Source organism: Plecotus auritus (genome assembly GCF_963455305.1).
Source record: "Plecotus auritus genome assembly, chromosome: 5".
Taxonomy (NCBI): domain Eukaryota; kingdom Metazoa; phylum Chordata; class Mammalia; order Chiroptera; family Vespertilionidae; genus Plecotus; species Plecotus auritus.
Window position 1 is genome coordinate 160,054,191 of NC_137776.1, and position 16,849 is coordinate 160,071,039.

Here is a 16,849-nt window from a genome sequence, read left to right on the forward strand (position 1 = left end):
TTTAAAAAAAGGAAGCACACCTACAATGAAGAATTTTAAAAATGCACCAGATCAAGTAATGCTAAGACTACAACAAAGCAGTTAATATTGTAAATGGATGGTGGCATTGCAAAATACTATAATTCTTTTAGAAAGCAGTTTACCAACATGATTCATTTTGAAATTACAGAAAAACTTAAACAGGAAAACAAAACTACTTTTCAATATTATTAACTAGAGAAAGTCACTTTTAATATTTTGGTACATGGCCTTTCATACCCTCTTATTATATACTAGAGGCCCGATGAACGAAATTCATGCAAGGGTAGGCCTTCCTTCCCCTGGCTGCTGGCACCGGCTTCCCTCTGGCACCCAGGACCCAGGCTTCCCTCACAGCCCCAGCTTAATCTGGAAGGACGTCTGGTCTAATTAGCACATTACACTTTTATTTTTTCCGTTGCTTTTTCTATTTTATTATTTAATTTGATCAAACTAGATATACTGTCAACTGGCTTATTAGCATCTTTTTTATTCATTACGTCATAAACCATTGTCTATTCTATTAACAGTATTCCAAAATATTATTGTTAATGGTTCAAAACATTAATAGTCTATCATATGAATAAGTAATAATATATTCTTAGAAAAAAAAGTTCTAATGCTAGACCAGATTTTCTCAACTTTTTCATAATTATTGATGGACTGTAATGAACATCCTAGTATGTAAATCTTTTGTGCACATCTCTGATATTTTCTTAAAACAAATGTCCAGAAGTATATTTGATAAGGCATAGAGTAGAACCATTAAAAAGAATTTATAAATATTTTAATGAAAGAGCTTATAAATATTGATTTAAGCAAAACTCTTATATGACTATATTAGGAGAATGAGGAGTGGGCAAGGAGGAGGGAAAGAACAGATGATAGAAGAGCTAAAGCTCCATAATTTATAGCAGAAAGTCAATGAACATTAAAAAAATGTTCTAAGTTAGTATAAGGGCATTATTTAGAAAAGAGGAGATGAAACAGCTATTAATGAAGAATAGTAGACAGGAATCAGGTGTAAGAAAATATGCACAGTATCCCTGGCCAGTGTGGCTCAATTGGTTGAGTATCATCCCACGCACTGAGAGGTCGGGGCACATGCCGGGGTTGTAGGCTTGATCCCCAGTAAGGGGCGAGGTGGCCGATTGACACTGATGTTTCTCTTCCTCTCCATCTCCCTCCCTCTCTCTCTCTCTCTCAAAACAATGAAAAAATAAAATATGGCACAGTGTACTGATGTTTTTCATTTTAAGTCTTATTCTCTTTGATTTTTCAACCATGCATTTATATTGGTTTGATAAAAATACAAATTGCATATATTTAAAAAGATAAAGTCAGCAGTGTAATTCATATATAAAATATAACAGATGCACAAGTTGGCTTAAGAGCCCACAATTCTCATAATTCTTTAGGTAGAAAAAAATTCTTCTTATGTGTGTACCATTGCCTATAAAGACTTTAAAATTTATAATTTTGTGAATTCTTACTGAGAACCTTCTGTAAACAAAGCCTGTGACTGGGTGTTGTGGGAGATACTAAGAAATACTCTGTCTATTCTTTCCAGAGAGAAGAAAATTGTTGTGAACACCAGAAATACTCTCTCCATGTGACTCAGCTATGGAATGTTAGAAAAAATGCCTATGCAGAAAATGTTCAAATTTTCTCTCAAAAATTTTTTTAATAGAAAAACATTAGGATACCAATTCCTCTATGTAGAGTTAAGAGAGAGCAGTAGAGTTTTCTTCAGAAAAAAACCCTTACATTTTTCCACATAACATACCAGTCTTCACCAAATATGTCAGAAAATTGGAAAAATAAAGGGAAATTGGGATAGTGGGGAAATGAAGTGTTAGACCCTTAATTCTCAAGCAAATTCCTCACAGATCTTTCCATGTGTCCTTGATTAATGTGTAGTTCTTCCTTAGTTCACTTCATTATAAGTAGAGACAAGAATTTTCTCAAAACTCAGAATATTAGTCCCCCCCCCCCCCCGCCCCGAGAAGGAATCATCATAGTGGCACTAAGTCTAAATTATTTTCCCTCTTTATACAACTGATTTGCAGGACACCTGAGTAGTAAATGATGAGTCTCCATTGGCAACAGTTGTTAAGTCTCTGTCTGCATCATATTACCTCCAGCTAGGCCACAAAATGGAGCTATTAGACCCAGACTCCTGTCAGTTGCTCCCTCCTCAACATCTCTTTCTGATCCTCTTCCTCCTCTCCACTCTGCATTTCTCCTTTAATCTCTTCCTCTTACTCTCTCCTTCTTCCCTTCTTCAAACCTCATCCCTGAGTTTTTCCTTCCTCTGTCTTCTACCACTGTCCCACCCTTATCCTAACCACATCAAAGAATAGAGGTGAGGAAGGAGAGGCTTTCTTGTTCTTTCTCTACTTCCCTACATGAAGAACCATAAATCCTACCTTTATATTACTAAAAGTCTGGTAACAAAAACATCTAACAAAATGCCAGCTAACATTTTAAGTATAATTCAGACTAAACTATTTGTAAGTTTATCAGAATCTCATGAGTAATTTACTCTTTGCAGTTGAGCGACTATCATTTGGGTGTATTTATTTTGGTTTTCAATGGTAAACTAAATGTATAATTGTGTTCTCCATTTCCACATTTAATACATTCTCTTTAAAATGCTGTGTCTAGCCCTAACCGGTTTGGCTCAATGGATAGAGCGTCGGCCTGCGGACTGAAGGGTCCCAGGTTCAATTCCAGTCAAGGGCATGTACCTTGGTTGCGGGCACATCCCCAGTGGGAAGTGTGCAGGAGGCAGCTGATAGATGTTTCTCATCGATATTTCTAATTCTCTATCCCTCTCCCTTCCTCTCTGTAAAAAATCAATAAAATATATTTTTTTAAAAAATAAAATGCTGTGTCTAATGGCTATTATGTAACTTCAGCATACACTTACATAGCGCTTCCTTCCCAAACCTTTACCAGAATCTACTTCCCTTTCCCAAATGGTGGGTATTGGGAAGAGAAAGGTGAATGTTCCTATCCTCATCCAAGCCTCTGTACTGATCAATGTGCGTCCTTATGCCAAAGAGTAAACAATACAATGTTCATTCCTTGGGAGCAGCTACATCCAAGTGGCCTATTGAGTAAAGTTCAATTGCACATAGTAATGAACCTTTGAACTCTGAAAAATGTGGCTTAGAATCCCCAAATATCTGGCTTTTGGAATAGACATTCCATTTTCCAGTCAGAATAGAGATATTTACAAAAAATGCCAGGAAGGAGAGGATGGGATTAGTTTATCTGATGAATACATCAACTAAGAAATGGGAGAGAGCTCCAGAAATAGTTGGCTAAAAGTAATATGTCAAGTATTTAGATATTACAAGCAAGTCTTCACAAATAATCTAAATTTCAAAAAGGTATGTTCAAAATTATTCTTAAAGTATAAATCATCCCCAAAATGCCACCATAAAATAGTTATATAAATTAAGATGGCACCCATGGGTCTAGGACTATGGCAAAACCTACCATCAATATTTGTTGGTCATCAAACTACTGAAGTCTTTTTTATATATTCAGATCTTGTCATAGTAATTCCACAAATTGCAGATAAGAACAAATGTACCAGAACAACTAGGTCAATAACTGCTCCCACCACACAGTTTCCCTAATTCTTTTGCAGCATCAAGAACTAATGAATTTATAATCTGTGAATAACGATTATAAGCCCACTATATGCTAAGCTTTGTGCTAGGGAATTTGGGGCACTTCCCTGCCCCACATGATGAACAAAATATCAAAATTCCAAATGAAGACAGGATGAGTATTGCCTCAGGCTCCAGTGTGGCTTGGCATGGTACTATTTATGTTTGCTGAAGATTTTGATATTTTGTTCATCATGGATTTTTCACATTAATATTTATTTTTAAATATTATATTAAAATGTTATTTAAGCCCTAACCAGTTTGGCTTAGTGGATAGAACGCAGCCTGCGGACTGAAAGGTCCCGGGTTCGATTCTGGTCAAGGGCATGTACCTTGGTTGCGGGCACATCCCCAGTGGGAGGTGTGCAGGAGGCAGCTGATTGATGTTTCTCTCCCATCGATGTTTCTAACTCTCTATCCCTCTCCCTTCCTCTCTGTAAAAAATCAATAAAATATATTTTTAAAAAAAATGTTATTTAATCTTGATCACTGAGGGGGGGTTTTTTGTTTTGTTTTCTAATATATTTTTATTGATTTCAGAGAGGAAGGAGCGAGAGAGAGATAGAAACATCAATAATGAGAGAGAATCATTGATCAGCTGCCTCCTGCATGCCCCACAATGGGGACTGAGCCTGCAAGCCGGGGATGTGCATGTGCTCCAACCCGCTTCACAGGTCGAAGATCAACCACTGAGCCAGCCGGCAGGGCAATCACTGAGGTTTTCGGTGCCCCTTTTACATTCTGCTCCTTAGGTAAGTGCCTCACTCCTTCATCCTAGTCCTGGCCCTGCCCAGCGATTATAATCCACGCCAGGGGTTGGAAACGTTTTTCTGAAAAGGGCCAGACAGTAACTATTTTAGGTGCTATGAGCCAGGTGGTCTCTGTTGCAACTACTCAACTCTGCCTCTGTAGAACCAAAACATCATAGACAACATTTAAACAAACGAATGTGGCTGTGTTCCAGTAACACTTTTTTTACAAAACGGGCTGCAAGTCCCATGTGCCCCACAGGCTGTGTAGTTTGTCAGCTCCTAATCTACACTAAATCCTCATTTAGTTGTCAGTGCTAGAGAGTAAAGTAACTCACATTAAATTTTAAAGAAAATTAAGAGCATCCATAATCACACTATCTAAAAATAACCACTTAAATCTTTCAGTATTTTTTTACACTTATTTTAATAAAGATTAGGGTATTGGGCAGGGTAGGCCTGATTATGCTGTGGTAACAAATTAACCCCTAAGTCCCAATGGCCAAATGCAATTAAAGCTTATTTCTCACTCGTGTTACCTGTCCCTCACGTGTCAGCAGGGGCTTTAGTCCATCAGGAACCAGGCTGATTAGGAAACCTGCCACCCTGTAGCTGCATCTGGAACACATGACCCTCAGTCATCTTAAGAGATGAAGCCTCAGCTGGAGGGTCTCACACCAGCTCTTTTTGTCTGTAACTAGTTATATAATCACAGATGAAAGAATGGAAATGTCAGGAAGATAAAAGTGAATGTTTGGTGACCATTATTGGCCTACTTGTCACATTAAAAAATCACGATATATATATATAATTTTTTCCTCTGTTTGCCCTTAAAATTATACCTATTATAAATTATAAGTATTTCCTGACATCATCAAATCTCTTCATAATCATGTAGATAGATATAACCCTTGGTCACTGAGTCACTATTTCACTATTATAAATACTGCTATGTGCAAGGCATTATCCTAAGTGATTTATATGCATTTCTCATGTAATTCTTACAACTAGTCTATGAGGAAGATACAATAGTATGCCCACTTTACAGTTCTGAAAATAGAGGCCTAACGAGCTTAAGTTCATTTTCCAAGGCCACCCAGCCAGTAAGTGGCAGACCTGGGACTCAAACACAGGATTGTCAGACTTTAAAGCTAGTGCTTTTAACCAAGGAGTGTGAACTACAGAACTACAGGGGAGACTCTCTGCCTCCATTGTCTCATGGCTGTCTCTGTATCCAAATTTCCAGTCATTGGACTAAAGCCCATCCTATTCCAATATGACTTCTTCTTAAATTGATCACATCTGCGAAGACCCTATTTCCAAATAAGGTCATATTCACAGGTACCTAGAATTAGGATTTTTTTTTTTGTAATTTATTGGGGTGACATTGGTTAAGATTATGTAGGTTCAAGTGTACATTTCTATGACACATGCTCTGTATATTGCATTATGTGCCCACCACCCAAAGTCAGATTTTAACTATCTTTGGGAGGGCACAATTCAAAACACAGCAGATGGCATAAATATGTCTTCAGGTTTTCCTTGGTGTAGGTGAAGAAAGCAGAAAAAGAAGAGTTACTCTCCACAAACTCTAGTGGAAGGCTCTGTGTTGAGTCTTGATAAATTTGTACCAATAGATCCACATTCAAATATTCTGCCATAGGGTTAAACACATAGCGTTTTAACTCTTGAATGAGTTTTGGGGAGTAAATCTTGGTATGGATACCCCATACATCGCTTTGTTTACCAACCCATCAATAAAAAGGGCTATAAGTTCAAACAACCAACCTACAAACAAAATTTGGCAACCATCCCATTTGAAAATAAGAAACTGCTTATAATTTTGACCATTACTCATTTTTCTCTCTTTTTCCTAATGACTGTTATTTGGCATAAACTATTGGTAAATGCTTGGGGAACTTACAATAATCCCTAAACTAAATGGTTAGCAACCAATATTAACAGATGAGGTCATGATAATAACAATAACGATGCTGCTGATAGTAAGAATAAATCTAAATGGACATTTAAGAGTACACTAGCCTTCTGTTTTTATAAGAAGTAAATTTTCCAAGTAGATAACTGCATTCAAGTATTTATTATTTCTTACATAATAAGTACGGATAGAGATCTGGAGCTTATGTTAAAAATAAAAAATCAACCAAAGCTCAAAATAAATATACTCAGTAGGGAACAATGGTCTTATAACAATGTAGCCTTTCGCAGAGCACCTAGGAGTGATGAATCACTGCACTTGATGATCTTAAACAAGGTTACATATAATTAGAGAAGCATGGAAGTTAGGGGGCTGGTATTGTTATTCTACACAGAAATGTAGCACCAGACGTCTAATAAACATTCAGAGGTTTGTATTCGTATTATGTAAGAATTACAACAACCCTAACAGAAAAAAATCTCTAGTCAAACTGTAAAATGATTTTTCACTTCCGTTTCTGAGTCACTTAAACTGTGAATAGCAAGCCAAAAATAAAAGTACACAATCAGGAAGGGAATCAAGCTAATTTCGTATTATAAATATAGATCGATGATAGGCATATAGATAGATCTTGTATCTTAAGTTTATAATCCATATATTCTTAAAATCTGAGAAATTTTTGCAAGAGTATTCACAAGTATGTTGTGATACTGAATTTTTATCTTTTAATCTACATTATTAAAACTTCTAGAGACCAAATTTTATTTCAAATTATCTTAGTAGAGGAATCTTTGGAACTATATGTTATTTAATACATACTACTATTTTCTTCTAAAAATTAAAATCCTGAACAACATTCCTATCTCCCAAAATTCTGCCTTCTTATTGCTATTATTCTATGCCTGCCTACTAGGCATAACCTTGCTTATGTTATCTGGTTGTCCTTCTTAAAATTCTACTGGAATCCTTACTACTTTGAAACCTTAATTCTCCAGTCTCTAACCCTAGTTTCTCATCCCCACTGCTTCTCTTTTGGCATTTGACACTATCAAGGCCTGGTCCTCTCAGCTTCAACGGATAACTCCTCCAGTGCTGAGTAAGCAAGCCCTTAACAGGGGGGCAGAGGGCCTCTCCTTTACCAAATCAAATATAATTGAAGATTTGAACATATGAAGTGATTCTTCAGGTGCCTCTGACCCTCTTATTACTTGCTTACCCTCTCTTTGGCCAGGAGCCCATCACAGTTACATCTCAAGGGCTAGAAATCATTCTCCCTGGTTGTTTGGACTCTACTGGTCACCCCATGTCATTAGGCTGTGCAACAAGCTCTGTTTCCTCCATCCTGTTCTGAACCTATAAAATAAACCTCTGATATATAGATAAGGTTATAGAGGCCTCTTGTCTCGCCCTGGCTGGTGTTTCTAAGTGGTTAGAGCATAGGCCTGTGCACCAGATGGGTTTGGGTTCTAATCCAGGTCAAGGGCAAATACCTAGGCTGCAGGTTTGATCCCTGCCCCTGGTGGGTGCATGTATAGGAGGCAACCAATCGATGTGTCTCTCTCACATCAATGTTTCTCTCTCTCTCTTTCCCCAACCCCCTTCCTCCCACTCTCTCTAAAAATCAATGAAAAAAAATCCTCATTCCTCAGGTGAGGACTAAAAGTAATAATAATAATCTATACTAATAATAGGGGAATATGCAAATTGTCTGGGATGCCATCACAGTAACAGTAACAACTGAACAGCAGGCTGCGTGGGGAGACCAGGCCGGCAGGGAGGTTAGTGAGAGACGACCAAACGACTTAACAGCTGGCTGCATGGGGTGACCAGACCAGCAGGGGGGGCAGTTGGAGGTGACCCAGCCGGCAAGGGGGGGGGGGGCAGTAAGGGGCAACCAGGCCAGCGGGGAGGGCAGTTGGGGGTGAGCAGACCAGCGAGGGGGGGGGTAGTTAGGGGCGATCAGGCAGGCAGGCAGGTGAGCAGTTAGGAGCCAACGGTCCCAGATTGTGAGGGGAATGTCCAACTGCCTGTTTAGGCCTGATCCCGGGGCCTAAACAGGCAGTCGGACATCCCCCAAGGGGTCCTGGATTGGAGAGGATGCAGGCTGGGCTGAGGGGACCCCCCCCCCCCATGCACAAATTTCGTGCAACAGGCCTCTAGTAAAAAGAATCAAAACCTCTCTTCTCCATGAATCTTAGAAAATAGCCAAAGCCCCAGAAAGATGTGCCTATTTCTCTTTAAGTCCCTGAACACTCTATCTTAACAGGTCTATCTCAACTACCAATTCTGTCTGATTCCTAAACTCCCTAAAAGTCTGCCTGCTTTCCACAGAAACCTTCAGTTGTTTTTCCTATAGCCTCACCAAATCTGCAGGCTCCAATAAAATATCTTTCCTCCACAGAATCCATGAATCAAGTCTTAGCCAGATTCCCAACCCATTCCTGTTTCTTTCATGAGAATGAAAGAGAAGGTAGAATAATTTGGTCAATTGGTCAAGTCCAAAAAAATTAATGCACATTACACCAGGAACCTAAGTGAGCTCAGAAAAATTTAAGAAACAATCACGTAACTTTTGATGCACTGCTCAGTAGCAAGAGAGTAACTATGTTTTTTGGATCCCTCAGATTTTTAGAGAACAAGAATCCCAATGAAGGCAGGAATGGCTAGGATGTTCAAATCCCAAGAAAGACATGATAGTCCTCAAGTCCTCCTCTATAAGCCTGAACACCCACATACACGTACACACAGGATCTAACAGTTACAAACTCAGAGACAGTGTTATTGGGCAAGCAGAACTTTTACCTAGAGGCCAGCATACTCAAATGGACAAGGTTGTTTGATAAATTATATCTAGGGAGTAATTCCAAATAAAGTATTCTAAAAAAATGATCTGAAGCTGCTTCATATTGAAAATATATATCTTTTAAGTACAGTCTTATATGTAGATAGACATATCCTTATTACACTAAAAAATGACATCCATTAGTGAAGTTAAGCAAGAGAAATCTTTACCAGTCTTTGCCATGTTCAATCTCACAGTTCTGGCCACTTGCCTTGGTGTGATGAATGGGAGTGATAATGGAAGAATTGCATCTACCACCAGACATTACATTCATGAGTTTGAGGCAAGGACAACTTTTCTCACTTGGAAAATTAAATTGCTGAATTAATAGCCACCAGCCCAGTTGGAAGGATAAGTGTTATTACTTATAAGAACAAATATGACATAATAACAACTAATGGCTCTACAAATAGTATAGAAGCAGGTTTCCTTTATGAAACTGAACATGATATGCACTGTTTCTTGTCAACACTGGTGGTACTGAGCTTGGCCATATGTGGAAAGACTGGTATTTATAAATGAATTTGAATGAGCTATAGCATCACTTGATAATTACATTCTAAAAACACTGATTCTATAATATCAGTAGAGGCCTGGTGTACGAAATTTGTGCATGGGAGGGGGTGTTCCTCAGCCCAGCCTGCATCCTCTCCAATCTAGGACCCCTCACGGGATGTCTGACTGCCGCAACCCACCTCCTCCGCCAGGACCCACCTCCTCCTTTGGGACCCACCTCCTCCGCGCAAGGCAGCAGAGATGCCAGGATTGGCCTCCTCCGTGCCACATGGAACCGCAGGAACCCCAGGCCTCACTGCACAGAGCAGCCGCCAGGCCCCGCCTCCGCTGTGCATGCAGCCATCTGTGGCGGCCATCTTGTGGTGGCGGCCATCTTGTGGTGGCGGCCATCTTGTGGTGGCGGCCATCTTGTGGTGGCGGCCATCTTGTGGTGACGTCACGCGCAAGGACCACCTAGGCTTTTATTAGTATAGATGGGACAGACATGACACACAAAAGAGATACCTTAGCTAAATACACAACCAGAAGTTCAGTATCCACATTTCCATACCCAAAAGCACTATGAAGCAAAAGAATCTCTTTGATATTCTTAAAGTCAGTAACAGAATTTACACATAAACAGGGATTATTATACATAAGTTTAATACGTGATTTTTAAAAAAGATCACTAATCAGTGCAAAAGAGAATACACAATAAATGGTGTGATGATAAATTTGTATCTGTATCTCATACATAAATTCCAATTGGATAACAGATATATGCAAAAATTGAGTTTTATAATGCCTAGAGGAAAATATAAATAATTATATATAAAAAGATATATTAGAAAAAAAGCCATGTAAGTCATCTTAAAAGTCATGATTTTTTAAAGTAAAAACTCTTTTTAAAAATTTTATAGTGACAAAATATACATAATTTAAAACTTACAATTTTAACCATTTTTAAGTGTACAATTCAGTGGAATTAAATATATTCACAATGTTATATTCACCACTATTTCTAGAACATTTTCATCATACCAAACAGAATCTCTACCAAATAAGCAACAATGACTCTCCTCAATCCTCTCTCCCCAGGCCCTCTGTTCTACTTTTTGTTTCTACGAATGTACCTATTCTCTACCTTATACGTATGGAATCATATGTGTTCTTTGTGTCTGGGTCATTTCACTTAGCATAATGTTTCCAGGACCATCCAAGTTGTAGTAGCATATCAGAATGTCATTTTATGTGCATATCACTTTTTGTTTTATCTATTCATCTGTTGATGGACACTTGGGTTGTTTACACCTTTAGTTATTGTGAATAATGTTGCTATGAACATTGGTATACACATACATTTTCAAGTCTGTTTTTAATTATTTCCAGTGTATCTAGGAGTGGACTTGTTGCACCATATGGTAATTCTATATTTAACTTTTTGAGAATCACTCTACTGTTTTCCACCATAAGACTTTATTGTTATCTGTTTAATCTCTGCAATATCTAAACATATGTTCCTTCTTTTATGGGGGGTTTTTTTCTTATGTTTCAACATATTTTTTCCAATTCTTTTCTTCTTTTAATTTTTTTATTGTGGTAAAGTTTACATAACATAAAATGTATCTTAACCACTTTAAAATATACTCATTTAGTAGCATTAAGTACATTCATATTGTCGTGCAATCATCACCACGATCCATCTCCAGAATTCTTCATCTTGAAAGACTGAAACTCTGTGCTCATAAAATAGTAACTGCTCCATTCCCTGGCAACCATCATTTTACTTTCCTTTTTCTTTTTATCTCCTCTTTTCCCCCACACCCCAGCCTCTTGTAACCACCATTCTACTCTCTGCATGAGATTGGCTTTTTGTGTTTGTTGGATTAGATTCACATGTAATTGAAATCGTGAAATATTTGTCTTTCTGTATCTGGCTTATTTCACTTAGCATAATGTCCTCCAGGTTCATTCATAATGTTGCAAGTGATAGACAGGATTCCTTCTTTCTTAAGACTGAATAATATTCCATTACATTTACCACATTTTCTTTATCCATTTATCAGCAGACTAACATTTAGGTTATAAGTAATGCTGCAGTGAACATGGGAGTGCAGACATCTCTTCCATATACTGATTTCACTTTCTTTGGTGATATACCCAGAAGTGGGATTGCTGAATCATATGGTAGTTCTATTTTTAATTTTTTAAGGAAACTCCATACCATTTTCCATTGTGGTTGTGCCAATTTACAATACTATCATCAGTGGACAAATGTTCCCTTTTCTCCACATCCTTGCCAATACTGGATATCTTTTGACTTTTTGAAAACAGCCATCCTCACAGGTGTGAGGTAACATCTCATTGTGACCTTGATTTGTACTTTTCCCTGATGATTAGTGATGTCGAGCACGCTTTCAGATACTTGTTGGCCATTTGTATATCTTCTTTGGAAAAATGTCTATTCAAGACCTTAGCACATTTTTAAATCAGATTATTTATTTTTCTTTTGCTACTGAGCTGTAAGAGTTCCTTAAATGTTTTAGATATTAACTTCTTATTAAATATATGGTTTGTAAATATTTCTCCCATTCTATAGGTTGCCTTTTCATTTTGTTGATTCCTTATACCCTAAAAGTATGAAATCAAAAATTAAAATGTATGTATAAATAGAGAAAAAACACTTCAGCAAATATAACTGACAAACAGTCAATATATCAAGAGCATGCACATTTTAATAAATCACTAAAATTTCAATGATCAAATTACAAATAGCATGAGGATATAATTCACAAAAGGAGAAATGCAGATGGCTAATATATATGTGGTTGTTATGTTAAATCCCAGTTAGGATCAAAATATAATAACTTGAGTAAATTTTTGTTTGGCTATCCAGTTAACAATCATTTTTTAAAACTGCTCAATTCTACTTAACTCTATCAGAGTTAACCGAAAAGAAACTGGCCCAGTATGATGTGTTTTTATTCAAATCATAGTGAAGTCATATAATCATATAGATAATAGAGCATTATGTATACCATAGAGATAATAACAGTAGCTAACCTTGTCATATACTGTACTTCCTATTATCCAGGCACCACGTCAAATATTTTATATATGTAAGAGGCTAGGCAGGGAGAGGAGAGGGGTCGAAGTCCCCAGCCTTGTGGAGAGTACAGTGTCCAGAGCGAGGAAATTTCCTTTCCCTACCCTACAAAGCCAAGTTTGTTGGAAGGAAGGAGGATGCACTGCTCCCAGAGAACTCCTGGTAGAGTTGAGCTTAGCCACAGGAAAGGGATAAAACTGGCATCCCACCGGGCCCCGCGTGAAGCAGAGGAGCCTGTGAGAGTTCTAGTGAAGGTGCCATCTAGTGAAGATGGGGTGTGCACTTGAACACAGACACTTAGGCCCACTTCTCCCTGGAGATTTCTGAAGGCAAGGGGGTTCCTGGAGTTGCCCCGCAGCAGCACACCAAGGAAGTAGACAGCAGGAATGCTGGGAAGAAAGGATGTGTGGCACCTCCACCCCCATTTCATGACAGAAGATATCACAGAGAACCTCAATGGTTTCCATCAGTCCTCAGAAAGGACTAGGAAACAGAGGAGAGACAAAAGGGCTAACCACACAGCCAGGACAAATGAGGTGGCACCCCCCTAGAAAGGAGGTCGGAGCTGTGGACCACACAAGGCTGCCCCTCTTTAACCAAGTCCTCACTGACAGAGGGCGTCAGGTTGACCTGAACAAGAAACCATCGTATAGAGATCACTTCATCAGCAGAAGATGTAAGAAGCAGATGGACCCAGAGTGACCTGAGTAAGGCCACCTTCCTACAACCAGCAGGTGGTCAAGTGTGTGAGACTATTGTTACCTCCTCTATCCAAGTGTCCCTCATCCCAGAGAGAAGGAGAGATGATATCTCAGAAGCAGTCAGACTGTCTCTCTCTTAGTCGCTCGCTCTCTCGCTCTATGGCTCTCTCTATCCCCCCCACATCCCTCTTTCAAACCCTCTCCCTTCCAACACAGATTTTTGGGTCCCTTAAGCGACATTAAGGGACCCAAGCTTTAAATTGGACACGATACTAAAGTTTTAAACAGTATTAGACTGAGCTTTACTCATCAAAAATGATCAGGATGCTTTGATATTTACTTAAAATGAGATTAAAGGAAGGGAACAGTGGATTCTGCAGTTTAGTTAAAAGTGACCAGAAAAAAAGTTAAAGCGTTGCCCCGGCCATGGTCGCTCAGTGTCGCTCAGTGAGGTCCTCAAACTTTTTAAACAGGGGCCAGTTCACTGTCCCTCAGACCATTGGAGGGCCGGAATATAGTTTAGAAAAAAAAACTATGAACAAATTCCTATGCACACTGCGGGCCCGGGACAAGTAGGCTGCTAAGCAGGACAGGCAGCGGCACCCGGCGGGCCGGATAAATGTCCTCGGCGGGCCGCATGTGGCCCACGGGCCGTAGTTTGAGGACACCTGGCAGAGCGTCCACCAGGAAGGGTCACGGGTTCGATTCCCAGTCAAGGGCACATACCTAGGTTGTGGGTTTGCTCCCCCCACCCCAACCTACCCCCATCAGGGCGTGTGCAGGAGCGAACCAATGGATGTGTCTCTCTCACATGGATGTTTCTCTCTCTTTCCCACTCTCTCCCTCCCTTCCATTCTCTCTGAAAAGCAATGGAAAAAATATCCTCAGGTGAGGATTAACAACAAAAAAAAAGTGTTGTCCTAGCAGGCGTGGCTCAGTTGGTTGGAGCATCGGCCCATGCACCGAAGGGTCGTGGGTTAGATTCCGATCAGGGCACATACCCAGGTTGCAAGTTCGATCCCCAGTGGGGGTGCATGTGAGAAGCAACTAATTGATGTTTCTCTCTCACATCACCATTTCTCTCTCTTTCTCTCCCTCTCCCTTCCTCTTTCTCTAAAATCAATAAAAACATATCCTCAGGTGAGGATTAAAAAGAAAAGTTAAAGTGTTTATCCCAACTGAGTTGTCAATAGGTAGATTACATTATACTATACTACATTGGAAGAACTCTTAACAGAACCTTACCAAAAGCAACCCATTTTAGAGGACAACTTGCAAGGATGAGTGAGGTGTGCTCAGGTATTCTGATCTTTTTTTTTTTTTTTCTTAAATCATTCAATAAAATTTCCCTGCCATGTCATTTGATCACTAGAAATCAGAGTACCACAAGTTTAAAAAAATCAAATTAAACCACAGACCTAAGTCACATTTCTGCGCATCAGATTAACACGCGATGGGACCTCAGCCCCCTTCTCTCTGAGTCATCTCAGTGCCACAGAAAGCTGTGACCCGGTGTTTCCAGGAGGACCAGTCAGCGGCTCTGCTGTGCAGATGAGTCACCAGAAACCTGGCCAACCATACTTGACATCCTCAAACCTCCTCCCCGGGAGCTGGCCATTTTCCTTCCACTCACCCGTATTCTTTCATTTCCCTCAAATTTCTTTCCAGGAGCCATCCCTAACTGAATTAGTATAACAAGAATATCCTACCCGCTGCGCTATGGAAAGCACAAGAAGACTTTCAAACATCCCTGCACTAAAAGTGATTCTACTCCATGACTCCTACTGACAAAAGTAAAAGACTTTTTTCTCCTCCACCAGAAAACGGTCCAGATTCTCAACAGTCTCCAGGCTCAGTGTGGTACCATGACTGCCATAAATAAATTTCTTACGCACTAAACCCCGTTTTGCCCTTTTCCCAGGAGGCTTTTGAAAAGCTCAACATAAATTCAGCTATCTCATATGATGCAATTGTGATTTAGGAAAAGCCAAGACCATCATCAATACACGGTTCCATCCTCCCACACCAACAGCCCAATCTAACTACCGCCAAGTCCCCAAGCCCTGAAACTCCCACCCACAAGCTGCCAAACCCTCTGGTTGCCCTGTCACTGGCAGATGCTGCAATGCTCTGTCAGTAAAAGGTTTGTGAGAAACGGAAAAGTGTACCAAATCAAACAGAATGCAAAGACATTTTTACTAAATTCAGGATTTCAGGATCCTGGAATACTTAATGTTTAAGAATTAAGAGAGATTTGGGGCTTCACAGCCCCAACTTTATAATGGCTATTCCCATCTACCCTAAAGAGAATCTGAGATGGCCCTTTGCGAAGACTTTGAACTTGTCCCGTGAAAAGCATTATGAACATACAATTCTGTAAAAGCAAACTATTTCAATTACAGGAAGACTTGTGTGTGCCACGGGCATCCCTCCGATGTTGAACAATACGATGGACACTCACAAGTGGAGCGGGATTATCTGCTAAGGCAGGGGTGGGCAAACTTTTTGACTCGAGGGCCACAATGGGTTCTTAAACTGGACCGGAGGGCCGGAACAAAAGCATGGATGGAGTGTTTGTGTGAACTAATATAAATTCAAAGTAAAGGAGCGGAGGGGAGAGCAAGAGAACGGGATAGAACAGCCGGATCCGGCCCGCGGGCCATAGTTTGCCCACGGCTGTAAGGGGAAGCCACATTCTACGTGCACTGCATTGAGCTGTGTCCCAAGACACTGGCCTAGTGACGCAGTGAGCTGAAACACTATAATCCAGTTAGGTTACCTAACTTGCTTTTACTAAGCTTTCACCACATCATGTAATACTTATTTCAGTCTGGAAAGCAATCTCCATACTCTGACCCCCTTTCTCACATAAAGGGTGGGGCAAAAGTAGGCTTAAGTTGTGAGTACTGAAAATACAGTTTGTTCTTGTATTATTATTCATTAATTATTGTATTATTTTCCATACAAACAACGGTAAACCTACTTTTGCCCTACCCTGTATATGGGAAAACAGAGGCCCAGGAAGTGTAGACTTACCTGTACCAGACAGCTCAGCCAGCACCATGACCAAAATCCAGACTTCTTGATTACTAGCCCCGTGCTCTTTCCACTCCCCTCTTCTGTTCCCCAGCTTAACACAAACCCATTGTTTTCATATACTCCTTCCCCATCCAAATCCCACCTCTCTGTGCTACTATCTGTGTACTCCACACCCCCAAATTGCTTCTCTGACTGCTTGAGCTGAACATCTCTTTTACTCAAACCCTCCTAGCCTAGCCCTGTTCTTCTCCCTAGTACTATGCCCCCTACACCTTGGGCT